This window comes from Numida meleagris, chromosome 13 (assembly GCF_002078875.1).
Source record: "Numida meleagris isolate 19003 breed g44 Domestic line chromosome 13, NumMel1.0, whole genome shotgun sequence".
NCBI classification, from domain to species: Eukaryota; Metazoa; Chordata; class Aves; order Galliformes; family Numididae; genus Numida; species Numida meleagris.
In genome coordinates, this window is record NC_034421.1 from 12,169,884 (window position 1) to 12,183,934 (window position 14,051).

The 14,051-nt window shown below is 38.8% G+C and overlaps 1 long non-coding RNA gene across 4 annotated transcripts in view; it reads right to left on the reverse strand.

Moving 5' to 3' along the window:
* LOC110406066 overlaps positions 1-14,051 on the reverse strand; it is a 113,954-nt gene that overhangs the window by 63,022 nt on the left and 36,881 nt on the right. The window lies entirely within an intron of this gene.

Below are 14,051 nucleotides of genomic sequence, written 5' to 3' on the forward strand. Positions count from 1 at the left end.
AGGTTTTCTAATTAAAATGTGCAGTGGGATGTATACACAACCACAGCAACAAAAGGGACAGAGGGAACAACATTGGTCAGAACTGGGTTAACTAATTCCCTACAATATAGTAACCATATATTCAAATGCAAGGATCATCTATATGAATTTAAGCAGTCCTTTAAATATAATGGAAGAAACAGTTTAATTTGGTGATTTTTTTTTTTTAAATACAGAATACTGGGAGAGTTCTCAGTAACTTAATGACAGATTGTTTTAAAAGGTATTTAATCGCCCAAGTTGCACTGAATTATTATGGAACAGCTTGCCAGTAGGAGATGACTTACCCTAATGATAGTTGGTATACACTTTTAAGAGAGTTTCTTTCATAAAATAATTCTTAAAAATCTCTAATGTAACCGTCAATATTTTATTATCCACATAAATGTCAAATCTTATTCTGAATCATTAATTTGTTGGCACTAAACTTCTGGGAAGCAGCAACACATGTTAATTATGCATTGCATTACTATTTCTCTTAATCAGTTACAACCTTGCTTCTAAGTTAATGTCCTTGGTTTCTTATGTTGTTAGAAAGGGTAAACCGAAGCACACCATTTTATGCCATTTGTTTAAAAAGTGCTTCTTCCATTCTTCCTCTATTTTTTTCTTTATATACTAAACAAGGAGTAAGGGAATATCTCTAGATCAGCTGCTCTTGCCCTTGTAGGTGACTAACTTCCCAGCTGTTAACTGGGAAAACAACACAGTAGAACAAATAGGTGCAGGGAATTCCTGAGGCACGTTGAAGCTAACTTCTTGGTACAGGTACTAAGGGAGCCAACCAGGAACGTTGCCCTCCTGGGTTTGTTTCTTGCAAAGAGAGAGAGACTAAAGGGTGAGGTGGTGATTGATGACCGTCTTGGCCACAGTGACCATGAAACAGCCAAGTTTTAAATTCTTCATGAAAATCTGGCCCTGGCTATGGGGAGGTATGGTATGTATACACTCACAAAAACGTTAACAAAATATACTTTGCTGTGACCTGGGTCTTCAGAAGTACAATTCCAAATGCCAGCTCAAGCCACAGAAAAGCATTTATGTAAAGGATCTCATTGGTATGGATTGCGCAAAGGGTTCTTCTCGGCTGAAAGATAATTTTCAAAAATGTTTCTTCTTCTGAGCTTTACACAATTCCCTCCTCTAAAAACGACTGCAATTTGACTGTTTTTAACAGACCCGCCAGCTCTACTCTAGACAACAACAGGAAATTACTGGAATTGCTTTATTCGCCTTGCACCACACACTCCTGGCCACGCTGCCTGCTGACTGCACTGATAGTGCATCCTGGGAATCTCAAGCAGTATCTGAATAGATTGACTTATACATACAAACTTATTGGCGGGCTAAAAACTCCCCTCCCTTCACTTTTGGAATGACATTATTATATGCATTTGAGCTCTTTTTAGATCAAATTTATCTGCAGATAAACAAAACAAACCTGATGAATCTCTGGCAAACAAGGCGTTTTGAGAAAAAATAAATAGAATTTGCAATCTGACAGGTAAGCTCTTTTGCTCAAGTTCTGAAGCTGCTATTACGGTTGGAAAAACAGTTACACAGGCTGTTCAGAAATTCACCTTGCTCTACTGCCCATCCAATATCTTATTTCTCTGATGGATTCTCATTTCAATGTAATCATATTCCCAGTAAAAACTGAATAGTGCTGGAATGGAAGATTTGACACAAGTTATTCGGTTCAAAATATATGAAACAATATTAAACCTGGCCATAGGGCTTTTCAGGAGGGGGAAGGGAATGTCTTCTTGGCTACATTTAGAATATATTCCATGTGAAACTTTGATTTTATAGAAAATATTCTTGCTGATCCCTTCGCTACTTCTTTCTGTAGTAAACACGGTCATGTGGAAACATGAGGCTTATTTGAAATCCTTGAAGGTAATTAAAGCTGAGACAGTTCAGAAAAAAACAAAAGTAGAAATGGTTCACCAATGGTTCCCCTGTGCCTGAGGGAAGTTTTAATTAAAGTCACAGGAAAATAATCTGCAAGAAACAAAAATGAGGTGGGCGCTGTTCATTTGCCCAGGTCTCAAGCAGAGAAACAATAAATATTCAACAAAATTTGCTGTAGCTCTGTTCATTTTAACACTTACTGGAAAATCTGTTCCCTTCTCTTTGCCCCCTGACTGCTCCTTGGCAATACAACTGTTTGCCCAAAACTGGGGCTGGAAACATCATTGCATAAGTTTGTTGGGCTTTTTTTTTCCTGCAGCATACGCTGAGCATGGCGTCCAGTATTATGTATTTTCACCACTGTCAATTCCTTTGGAGGAAGGATTCCAACAGAAGAATCCATCAAAAGCTCTGAAGCAATGCAGGTGAGGAAATCCCTTTTCCCAAGGCTAACCTGTTTGCTGAGCTCTGCTCCAGCTACTGGACACAGTCCTGGATTCTCAGCTGGCCCCCTAGGAAAAGGGGCAAAGAATTGCCTTACAAAGTACCAAACAAAGGGGAGGACTCCCCCTCTTTGCTCACTCCAGGCTCTAAACGTGTCTTCAAGAACCAATTGGAAGGGATCCCCTGCATGGGATGACATTTACTTGTCTGTTGGAGGAAGTAGAGTTACTCCGCCGATGCTCCTATTCTAATCTCTAAGTTTGCAATACTAATGCAGAATATAGGTTTGGCAGCGTACACCTGTCTGCCCACAACAGATGCCAACCTTAAGAACTGCAGAAATAACTGTTAACCCTTCTGCTCTTAGCCTGCTTGCACCCTGTCAGATCAAGGCACTTGGAATCCACCTGCCATTTTAAGCAGCAGGAAGTAGGGTGTGCTGTGTGGATGGAGAATTAACCAGAGTTACACCGTTTTGCTAATCAGATGAATAACTACTATTTCATTTCTTTCATCCAAAAAAGGGCAAATGTCATTGTAGGTGGAGAGGGCACACTACATTTGCTCAGAGGTCTTGCCCCAGATTCATCCTAGCCAGGTTGCAATCACAGAGAAAATGGAGTAAAACCCATCTTTTTTAGATTTGTTCATAAGTCTCTCTTTCCTGCATTTATAACAAAAAAAAATCACGCTTATTTTGGGTTTTCTTCTCATCTGAGAAGAGTTTTCTACTCCCTTTTATCTGTCTCCACAGTCATTTTGAATTTTAACAGAAGGGCAACTCCACTTATAATTCAGACATTTTTAGATAAAATAAGCAAAGAATCAGTTCTTCCTACAGTGAACACTGAATTGTGCTATTATCCTACACACGGCAGGTGCCAATTTTCTACAGAATCATGAAGTGTCATAATTATAAGCAGAATTACTTGTTAAAATTCAAGAAGCAGATAAATAACAAATGGGAATGTTGATTATCCAACAAACGTATAAAGAAGATAATATCTGCATCTGATGAAACTGGTATATTATTTTTGTTCTAAGGGGCAAAATGTATTTCTCCAAAATGTAGGGGTTGCTTTAGAATTTTTAAAAATATTATTTTAAATATTTTCAGTTAATTGTTTCTTAATGACCCTCAATAAGCATGTTCCCCTGAAACATTTACAGATTCTGTCATTCAATCTTGGGGAACTGAAAAACAAGTTGGTGCTGCAACCACTTACACTTCTCAATAGCTGATTTGAGAAACCCGAGAGGAAAGCAAAGAGGTAGTGTCCAGAAGCAGCTGTCCCATACTTTTCTATTTATCTTGTTAGCTTTTTTCTTTAACCTTCCTCTTGCATTAGAAAGCCCTGATTCCAAAGCCATCTGTACGGTGTGAAACTGAGATACCCAGCCAAAAATATTGGGAACAAGGTGAGCGTGGCTGAGCTAGAAAACTTGCACCTGCTTCTTTTCCTTCTGTAACCATTGTCTTTCTCTGGTTTCTCCCATTATGCTTAGCACTGGTGTGGCCTGATTTGACTTCAGTCTATAACATAGCATGCCGGTGAATTCACTCCCCTTCTCTTGTTTTTATGGGAATTTAGTTTCTACTATGAATTTTTATTAGCCTCAAATTCCATTGCAGTCAGTCCTAGTAAGCTTTATTCCCCTTGTATTATTTATAGGTGGTATTAATGCAGTTTACAGCCCTTATTCTGATAAGGGCATTTCCTTAGCATTAACTAAAAAAGCAAGTCCTAGAAAATAACACTGTGGCAAAAATCATACTGCATATAACACACCACCGCTCCTCCTGATCCACTGCTCTGCTCTGGGAAGCCACTGTACACGTGGGGCACCATTAATATACGATTTTTGCCAAGGCCAAGTGGTGCAAAGGTTATTTATCGCCAGTTTAATTCAGTAGGTATTCATGAAATGAAGACTTTGACAGAATGATATTTTCACTGCAAGAGAGGAAATGTTTAGGTGTCCGTACAAAGGCCACAAGCGTTGGAACTTGAAAAAGAAGAAGTGTACAAATCCTTTACAGGATTTTAACCATTTTCTCCGAAAGCAAACATTAACGTATTTACAGAAACAAATGTTAAGCTAACTTGAAGCCTGATGCAAGCGCATTGATTTACAGATACCAAATCACATCACAGAGGAGCAGAACAGCAGCTCACTTCCCTGCTTCTGCAGAGCTCTATGAGAGCATGCAACAAGAACTGCCTTTAGGATGCACACCCCCTACGTCCTTAATTACAGAGTATCACGGCTACTGAGAAAGTCTTTCTAAACTCCCTAAGTAGGAAATTGTTTTAATCCTCTGTCGCAAAAGAACTGAAAAGGAATACAGCACTCCGAGCAGAAAAACCTCGGCTTATAAGTCTCTAAAATAACGTTGGAGCTCATTTCATGTAGTCAAGTTCTGAAAAAGAAAAAACAACTGCAAAATTTGAGCAGAGAAAGAGACACTCTGTGATCACAATATTTGCGTCAACATTCTAAATGACTGACCATACATTTAACCCACAAAAACCTTAAAACTACATTTCCCACGACGTGGGCACCTGTAAAGAAGCATTTTAACCAGCTCCCTTTTAACCACAGACGGATGCCCAATACTGAATCAGCAACACGCGTCACAAAGATAAGTGCTTAGCTATAACAATGAAAACGGGGAACAGTGGATAAAGAAAGTTTCTGGTCTATCAGAGCTGATACATTAATGAGGCAATTACAGCCCGTGGCAGGAGGGTTGGAACTAGATGATCTTTAACGTCCCTTCCAACCTAAACCATTCTAGGATTCTATAAATATTAAATAAGTTTAACTATTCTAACTATTAAACACTGACAAAGCTCCAGGTGAATTACAACCAAGAAATCTGTAGAAAAGCGGTAAGGGGAAAAGGAAAGCCCTCGGCAGGTTTCTGATAAATTACTCAGGATGGAAGGGACTGTAAGAGAACTGGAGTAGCAGTTAATGTAATTGTGCAGAGGACAGAAAATTAAAGCAAATTTAGAAGTGCATGATAAAGACCACCATGACAACGGGCTGAATATACGGAAAAAGGAGTTCAGGGTGGAACAACTTACAGGAGTTTTTGGAATGTTACCCTTCTCATAGAAAATATGAAGCCCACCCGATCGTTTGTGGCTGGAGGAAGAAGCTACGTTTTGGGGTCTAAGATAGAAGGAAGGTATAGAAACTGACCTGTAGGCACACTGATGAATTTATAGACTTGTCTTCCCATATAAAGAGATTACTGTATGTTTCTATTTTTAATCTGGCAAGACAAGAAGATTTCCTGCCAAAGAGCCACAGATAAAGGCCAGTTTGCTGATTTCTATGGCTTGAGGCACAGCCCCGGATGGTGACATGAGGAATCCCTCAAATGCTAGCAAAAGGTTTCGGTCAAAAACTTTTTAGGGGAGATGTGGATTATGGCATATGTAAGTTAGCACATCTAAGTATATCCTTCATTTTAATAAAATACTTATGCCATTCAATTTTGATTTGTTCAATAATTGTCACGTATCAGAGTGGACAATCAGAGGGAAAGCCGTAACCTTCAGGAGATGCCATTAGCATCCAAGTGGCAGCAGATGTTACCTTCTGCTTTCATATGAATATTCAGATCGTATATACATGAGTCTGCTGATTGCACTAGGTATTATGTCCTTACCTTCACCACTAAAGCCTATAGTGATAATTTTGGCAAAGCTGTTACCCAGTGACTTTCAAATAAAATGAAAATCATATTTTGATATAAACTTTTCTGCCAAAGTTAAATACATCCCAACTAAAGTGAAATTAACCTTCAAGTGGTGCTTGAGTTACAGTAAACCAAAAGGCTACATAAGAGATTAGATATACTGTAGTTTAATTATGTTACAATAATTCACCTCATTAATCTTCTAGGAAAAAAATAGCCAGAACAGTTAAATACTGTAATTAACAAACCCTATTTCAAGCCTTCGTTTTATTTTTATACCAAATATTTTCCAGTGCAAATAAATAAAAGGCAATTGAAGGATAGAGCAAGTATCAAGTTCTCTGGAGAAGACGTAACAAACATCCCCATCCCTTAAACATATGATGGGGACAAACAAGGAGAGCACTGCTCTGATCTGTTTCTGTCCCAGCCTGGGCCGTAACGCCAGCAGTTCACGGCCTCTGCTGGGTCATCCCTCAGGGAGGATCACCACTTGGGACAACACACATGGTTTGCTAAACCATGGCAAAACTGTGAGCATTCACGTTTTCCCTTTTTGCTGAACTACACGACTCTTTCCAAGTGATGTGCAAACATACATCTGTTTCTGCCACTGCATTTGTCAAAGGTATAGAATTCCACAAAGCTTTGTTTGCTACACATAGTGTTAGAATTGCTGTTGTAGGCAGCGAGTGATATTCATAGATCAAAAGATCCCATCATACGCAGTGAGAACATTCCTCCATGCCTGCAGCGCTGCTGCCTTGGGGCAGGATGGAGAGCAGGAACACTGCACCCCAGAGAACAAGGGAAAACGCGCAAGATAATTCTGTAGGTAAAGACATATCTACAACATGATCACCTGAGGATTATTGCCTCAAGAGGGGTTTCAGGACTTGGTCAGACACTGGAAATACAATTGGATGTAGAACAAGAAGGTGATAAATGGCACGGAAAGCCAGGCATCTTGTGCATTAGAGCTCAGGTGTCAGTGTCAGAGAAATGAGTTCAGTGTGGAGTCACAGGAAAGCAGCTCTGCAAAATCAACAACCACTGATACTTCACAATCTTGGGGATCTTCTGTATGTTTATGAGCTATGGTTAGTATTTTTATTTAATGAATTCTCGACTCATAATTGCAGGTATTTTCACAGACACTAAGGGAAATAACAATTAGAGCAGAAAAGCAAACCTCGTTTTAAAAATTTCTATATATGAGAGCAGCTCTGAGAGTAATGCCACAGAAATAAATAGGAGGCACTACTTTCGGATCAACCTATATTCCTCATTCAATCACACTGCTAAATATAAGGTAAAGAATTTGCTTTGATTTTATATTTTTTGTTAGTCATAAATTTACAAAAGCGTTGTGTCCTCAAAGAACAAAATGTAAGAGTGTTGAGAAAGCCGAGCTGAAATATTTAAGTGTTGCAGAGAATAAAACTCATTCGTTTGTAACATTTTTCCATTAAAACAATGGAGTAAGTACTGAAGTTCAAATGATACATGGATGTTTCCTTGAAGAAGATATTCTGTACATCTGATAAACCATAAGCACTGTGAAATGTACCTGAGGCAGAACAAGCACATTTTTGCTGAGTGATCTCAGAAATATACAGTGTATATATAAGGATTAGTTACGAAGGTGAACAAATTTAGATATCTAGGCAACTAGGTATATATTATCATCCTTTATATACTTCAGATTTATGCAAAGAAAAAAAACATTTATACTTTCATTCTGTAAGACTAGCAAGATTTATTTGTTTGGGTTTTTTTTTTTCTGCAAGGTCTTCTTAAGAATATCAACATCGAGTGGAAAAAAATGATCAGTCATGAAACTCTATTCAACAACTAGAGGCACAGGCATTATGCATATAGACTTCACGGTGGTTATGAACACTTTCAAGCATGAGGAAATGCACTGATCCAAGAAGACAAGCATGTATCTGTGCAGCTCCTCCAGCATCTTAAGCACAACAACAGTCTGGGAAACAAAATGGTCTCGAGCATCACCACGTGCTGTGGGATATGGAGAGAATATCCCAGTCATAACCACTACACCAGGAAAGAATTCCATATGCATCATTGTACAAATGGTGTTTCCAGATGTAATCCACCTCGTTTCATGTCTTTATTAAGTTTAAAACTACTAATTACAGTATTTAAGATGTGTGAGAGCAGTCCAAAAGCAAAATATTATCATTATCTATAACCATTACATTCATTCTGCTGACACCTAGAGGATCCCTTACACACAAAGTTTAAAGCAAACAAAGAAAAAGTGGCACAGGATTTCATGTGTGTGTGTGTGCGCGTGTGATGGAGGACTTGTTCCTTGCCAAACCGCAAAGAGAATGGTGATGCCCTTTTTTTTTTTCCTCTGTTGATCTGGGGGAGGTGCCGAGCCACCATGCTAGTTCCAAGGCAAGCTATAAGAAATACTTCACAGTTGTAAGAACAACCATGGAAATCCTGTCCGTTGAAAACAGAATATTTATGAAACATTCTACAGGGTAGATGTTCACTGTCCTAATGCATGGTTGCACTGGTTAAAGGATCTGTCAGTGCATTCAAAAAAAAAATCAAAGCAAAAATACGTTCAATAAAATTTATTTCTAGCTTATGTTGTGTTCCTATAGTAATTTAACTGGCACCGTATTAAAGACTGATGCTTTCTATTGGACAAATATTGCTTTCAAGGAAATCTTTTTCCCTTGGAAGCTAACATTGTAGGAGCATCTTTCAGAAGCTGCAATAGAAAGGGAAAAAAAGTCTAACATCCCATTCCCATTAACCCTGAAGTCTTCTTGTTCTGCCTATTATCACTGAAAGCTTTAGAAACACCACTATATCATAAAGGCTGTCTTATTCCTTCCCAAAAGACAATCACATAGCAAGATCTCTAATAAAAAAGGAAAAGATTAATTGGAGAGCTGCCTTCAGAGACCAAATGTTCCAGACCTGACAGTTTTATAATGTAAGTAATTAGGGCAACATTATGAGTTATGTTATCAGAGCCAGCAGTATGATCAGCAATTGTTTGTATTTCAGGGTCTATTCACAAGTACAGTATACAGAAAGAGAGCTAAAGGCAGAAGAAACAGATGTTGATGGAATAGAGCTGACTTCTCAGCTGAGTGCTGTTCACCCCCTGCCAATGCCTTCAGTGAATGTATCTTCATTAAAAGAAATTTATTCTTCAACAAAACCAAGTAAGCTGTTGCCTATCAACGCAGTCTGTAGAAGTAACAAATAATACACTTCTGCAGATGTCAGATCAAGTCAAATTCTTTTGTAAAGTGAAAATTAAAGATGAAAAATAGCAGTTCGGGGAGGAAAAACAACAGTCATTTGCACTAACCTCTGCTCATTTCTTCAGTTGAATCTGAGCTATATTTTTTTGTGTTCTCAAGTGATCGTTGCTACTGTGGGGGAATGCACATGGCTCCTCCTCTAGGAGAAAGGCCTACAGAACAACAGCTGGAAAGAAACAAGAGCCCAAACACCCAAAACTGAAAGAGCCTTTGCCTCCAAACTGGTGACGCTAAAGATAATGAGCCCTTGCAGATAAACCAGTAAGCAGGGAGTTACTATGAGGAAAAGAAAAGGAGTCAGCTTGAAAGGAAGCACACAGGAGGCATGGAAATTTGCAACAACGGGGAGAAGAGGGTGACACGTTATCAGTCAGAGATGAGCTTGTTATTCGCCCAAAGGCATCCCAACAGCATCACAACCTCCACCTGGCCAGGGAGGGTCTGTGCCAAAGGACTGCATGCAAACCAGGGCACAGCAGTAAAGGGGATTGAGAACTACGGGGAAGTAGTTATAGAATAGCGCTTAGAAATTTGCAGGTACATCTTAATTTAAGCCTGGTGTGAAATCAATTCTGGTTTTGGCATTATCAAATGAAAATTTAACGAACACCACCAAAAGGATCATAGATATAGTAAAACATGGGATTATTAAAAAATCATAAGTGTTACACATGATTTGTGTACCAATCCGTTAAAACAATTTCCTATATCAGATCCCAAATTTCCGCAAGTATACGTTGTGCTTTCCCATAGCAAGAGTTAAGATACCATCACAGCTGAGAAGTAACTCATCGTATGAGTTAGCCTGGGCTAGAGCACTCTGTGTTCAACCAATTTATCCTGGGGGAAGAGGTACATCCACAAAAGCACCGAGAAAAAAAAATCACCATTCCTTCTCAAGATGCTTAGTGTTTGCAGTTGGAAAGTTAAAAAGCTGAGTTTTCGTTTAACCTAACATTAATTAGTTCTCTAAAATCTCTTGTCAGATACCTGCTTTTACTCATGATGTCCCATTGGCGTTACGGATTTTAATCTATAGATACTTTTGACAAGACATAAGAATCAGGGTCGAGATTACAATTTCAAAGAGAACATCCCCAAGCCTGCTGAAAATTATGCTTTATATCCGATTCTCTTATTTCTGTGACATGCAACAATGGTGAGAAATTGCATTTAGAAACCTACTCTTTTAACAGTAATGCAGTAGTCTCATGGAGAAGTGTAAAACATTCTTACTGCATTCTCACTTCCCATGGGGGAAAAAAAAATGCAGTTTCAAATATCACAGGTGATACAAGATACGTAGTTTTCCATTTAAGATATCTGCCTTGGCCTCATTATTTCTCATATCTCAAAATTTAGCTGAAGAAGCGTTATAATTCTAGAGAGACAATGAAAAACCACAGAAATAATCCCTAATGGGAAAAAGGCAACTACCTGAAAAGTAGGTAATTTAAGTTGATCCAGCAATTAATGATCCAAAATGAAAACAGTATTGAGTTTTCTACTTTGCTTTACACTTGATGAAAACTCCAGAGACAATTAAAGCAATGCAAGTTTTAATAATTGAAACTTGCTCTTTCTTGTAGAATATTCCAGTCAAAACGGTGATATAAACAGCCTCCTTGGGAAAATACATCTTTAATGAAGAAATTCTATGAAAACTACATTTTAAGTTACTCCTTTGTTATACGAATCATTCCTTAGAAACTTATAAATAACCTGAAGATAACACTGGGGAAATAAAAGGGTATGCTTCACATTGCAGGAATAAAGAAGGAGCCAGCAGCTTCAGGCTGAGCAGAGGTGAGAGATAGACTTATGGTGACTTGAAAGAAATGTTAGTGCTCTGATCCATGCCTGCATAAGAGGCTCTTCTTTGACTAAAGCCACTGAAGAGGGCACGGAAATGGATGAATGTCTTTTTTACACCATGTATATAAATTTTCCTCAGCAAAATGGTGTAAAGTGAATGGTTCCTGAGCATTGAGTCTTAAGCTACTGCTTCAATCCTTGTAATATAAATGGAAAAATATAAAAGCAATATGCATCACGCCAACAACCCAAGTAAAGCCATGTTTCATAGTTGAACTGGAGGTTTAAAATAACTTAAAGAAAAGTAAATAAAGAAGCAACAATTTATCTCAAAGGAATATTACTGTAACCACTGAGTAACTACAAGCACCAATCTTTATCAGTATGCAAAGAAGCTAGATCTGTTTCTCTTCCAGAGCAGCTCTAAGGATAAAACGATAAGAAAGTGGTACACATGATAATAAATCACACACAGAATTCCCTGTTTGTTTCAGCAAATGACTTTACTCTGGAGGCACAGAATGCAGAGCTTCTTCCTGAGAATGAAGAAGTCTGTTTAACTTGTATTTCCACTGATGCATTGTGCCCTCAGATCATATTCAGTTGAAGAAGTAGAAAGGTTCCCATTTACAGAAGTTTTGTCAAAATGATTACAGAACTTGCCACAGAACAATTTCTAAAACAAACTGTGTTATTTCCCTTTTATGGTCCCCTTGACATTTTAGTTCTTTCGCTGTTTCCAAGTTTGTTTTCACAGGAGTGGCATTGTTTTCTCTGATAAACAGCGAGTTAAAAAGAATCACAGGCATCTGTGACTGTATGAAAAGCCACTGTCATTAACTACTTTGTGCTTATATGTATAATGCATATGCATAGAAGAAATAAATGACAGAAGGAAGAAAACATTTCTGAGGCGTTCTTAAAATAGTTTCCTATATAGAGAAGATCTTCTACAGAGGAGTAACTAAGCTGTCCAAGATGCCTCAGTCTGCAAGGATGTCTACAGAAGTCTGAAGCATGGTGCAGAAGACAGAGAGGGGCTGATACTGAATCTCCTTTCCTAAGGTAAGAGCTAAGGTCATAAAAGGAAGCCAGGCTGCAGCAGATTCGGAAAGAGCAGCAGCAGGTCACTCCTGATGTAGCGCAAGGTAAGCAAAACTAGAAGTTCACGTAGATGAACGATGGGCTGAACCATCAATGGTTTCTGAAGACATTAAGACTTTATTTGGCTCAGAAAATTGCAAGCTACAATGGATTGGAGCATTGTGACTACCCTCCTTCCCTTTTTTTTTTTGGAAGGATAACAAGCGTGGGCTCTTTTCTCATACTGTCCCTTGAGTATACAAAGGCCCCTCCTTATCACCATCTTAGAGGACTATGTTAGATGGACCATTTAACAGACCCTGTATTACCATCCTCATATTCTTCTGCAACAGCAGTTTAAAAAGAAAGACTCCAGATGTAGTACAATAGCTGCTAGGGGCAATGATTTAAATTGGGGCCCCATTGGGCTAAGCCCCATAAAAACTGGGTACAGGTTGTACAAGTCTCAGCCAGATATTCCAGTAGTTGCAATAAACAAGAATTTCTTTCATAAAGTGTTCCACAGATCAGTCTGGAGATATGGACTGTTGTTCATAATGATGAGTTCTAACAGGGCACGAAACAACCTGATAAATAAAATGAGCAGTTTAAACAATACCATAGACCCTTTACCATTAAAAAAGCTGTGTCAAATCAAGCCATGACAGCTGGAAAAGGAGCTAGGAATTCAATATAGATATTTTCTCTATGAAAATAATGCTAAATAAATATTTTGCAAAAATTAATTGCTTGCAGTCATCTCAAAGAAACCTGATGAACTGCTCAGATACTTCAAGATGCTCAAAGTGTAGTTTCTTTAAATATTAACGGACAGCACGTCTCACAGAACTACTAACCACACCACAAATCTGCAGCCTGTCAGACTAAGGGGAACCTCAGGGGATACACGTCCTGCTGTGCCTCCAAGATGAGTTACTCACTGTCTCTGTAGGTTTAAAGAAAAAAAAAAAGAAACCAATCTTGGAAACACCTTGATAAAGCGTTAGCACCTGACCCAAGAGATGCTACTGGCAGTTCACCTTTTGCAACAGAAACGAAGGAGACCTGGCTTCCCCAGGCTGTCAGCCAGAGCGGCCTCTCATGCTGTTCTCCCAGTCTGTCTCATTTATCTTTTGCCTTCAGAAAGAGAGAACAGAATGAGATAGTTGGCTTCCAGTTTCCACATACTTCCACTTTGCGCTCCTTACGGCGCCTCTCTCTTCGGTTCAGACTTGCATTTGCAGAACAATTTAGCTTGGAGGACCCCTCTGGAAGTTGTCCAGTCCAATTTGATACAAGCAGATGCAGTCAGAGCACAGTGCTCTGACCGCTCATGGGTCCAGTGGATATCTGATCACCTCCAAGAACTGCAAGCCCTTCTCCCTCCCTCCCCTTGCACTGCCTTAGCAGCCCGGTCTAGTTTTTTGTACTTAGATTATTTATTGCATGTACACGAACAGAACAAGCACATTAGCAACTTCAATTCATTTCTGTGTGTGCTTTTTATCCTCAGAAAAGCTATTTTTCCATTCCCCACTTCTGTGGAGATTCCTTATCCTCTTCTATAATTGTAAAAATTCTCAGTATGTGCAGTGAACTCCCCAGTCACAATTATTTTTAACTAGCTTTTCGTGTCCTGTCGAATCTAACAGCTTAACAGCTTCAATTGCACTTTTTGAACTTCCTGTCCCTATAAATACAGACACTTCTTCTTAATAGGATTTCCA